Below are 907 nucleotides of genomic sequence, written 5' to 3' on the forward strand. Positions count from 1 at the left end.
TACCAACAAAGTGTATTATTTTGTATTAACTAAAAATAATCTTCATGTATTTCTCATATTACATTTTATGTTATCTTTAGAAGATGTTTTTATTAATTATTGGTTTGGAAGAGATTATAACACTATAACTCTAATATAAATAATTTTATTGTTTTTCTTATAAAATAGTACCTAAAATTTTGGTAATTTAGGAACAAGCTATCATGTAAAATATATTATTATATAACTTAAAACTAAAATTTGTGAGCATCAATCTATCTAAAGGACTACAGTATTTTATTCACATAAATTGACTAAGAATACATTAATAAAATACAAATTATTATTTAGGTTGATGTCTAAGAGTGTGTAATATCTCCTTACTTTGGCTTCTACAAAATGTAGGAGGGTATCCCTAAGCCCATACACTCAAAAATATTTGTAGCTAATAATAATGAATCAAAATAACCCTTAACAATTATGCCTAATATATATCAACCTCAAGATTTATCATTATTATAAGGAATTACTAGTTATTTACTAATCTTCCTTAAAAGTTAGTACTTATAATTAGAATCGTGTTCAATTCAAACTTAATTTGATGTTTTGAGATTTCATGTTTGTTGTTCTTGATCTAGTGTGGTGAACTTATAATAGTCTAGGTTACACTTATTTTGCCAACTTTGACATTGAAATAAATATTCTGGAAAAAGAAAAAAAAGAAAAAAAAAACATCACATTCGAATGCCTATTGCCACTAAAATATTACAAATTTGAAGATGATGTGAATTAGTCTTATATAGATGCCAATAAATGGAATTGATTTGAATCCATTTTTCTATCTCCCTCGAAAACTAGTGTTTTTGCAGTAAACAACATTTTTAAAGTGTGACACACAATTGTTCATTTTATTTTTTATTTTTAAATT

This window comes from Cupressus sempervirens, chromosome 6 (assembly GCF_028749045.1).
Source record: "Cupressus sempervirens isolate cs-2001-9-10 chromosome 6, ASM2874904v1, whole genome shotgun sequence".
Taxonomy (NCBI): Eukaryota; Viridiplantae; Streptophyta; class Pinopsida; order Cupressales; family Cupressaceae; genus Cupressus; species Cupressus sempervirens.